This window comes from Penaeus monodon, chromosome 27 (assembly GCF_015228065.2).
Source record: "Penaeus monodon isolate SGIC_2016 chromosome 27, NSTDA_Pmon_1, whole genome shotgun sequence".
Taxonomy (NCBI): domain Eukaryota; kingdom Metazoa; phylum Arthropoda; class Malacostraca; order Decapoda; family Penaeidae; genus Penaeus; species Penaeus monodon.
In genome coordinates, this window is record NC_051412.1 from 28111554 (window position 1) to 28112123 (window position 570).

General features: G+C 44.4%; 1 protein-coding gene across 1 annotated transcript in view; it reads right to left on the minus strand.

Moving 5' to 3' along the window:
- The window catches only part of LOC119590752, a 30340-nt gene that overhangs the window by 7392 nt on the left and 22378 nt on the right, over positions 1-570 (minus strand). The gene's annotated exons all lie outside the window — the stretch shown is intronic.

The window sequence follows — 570 nt, forward strand, 5'->3', positions numbered from 1 at the left end:
ACGCGGTCCACTACTGCTGTAACGAGGCTACTAAAAATGTCGAATAAACCGTACCATAGGTGTTATCAGAAGGAGGTATGAAAATGAAGAAATAAATAAAAAAGAATGATAGACAACTACAGATATCAAGAATAAGGTAAGAATGGGTAAATAGAGTCGAAAAGACGACAGTAATACCATTAAACATATAGGCAAGGAAGCCATTATTCATCTATCCGCACGCGTATCAAAACACCAAGTCACGTAGACGCGCGTTTTAAATTACATCTAGGATTTCCATGAGCAACACCACCTTTCGCAAGTTGCATGAATGGTGTTTCACTGAGAATAATGAGGAAATAAATATGAGCGAGATAGCGACTTGTATCCGTGTCCGTGTGCTGGTCGGGTCGGGGGCAGCCCTATGCCTGCCCTGGGAGCCGGCTAGGGGAGGGGGGGTCCCACTCGGGTCAGCCGTTGCCGTTTGCATAACCGTGTGTTTTTGGTATTTTGCGTTTGTAATGAATGGCGTCGCCGTAGCAGTACAGGTATGGTAGAGGTGTTAGCATATAACACATGGATAACAATACT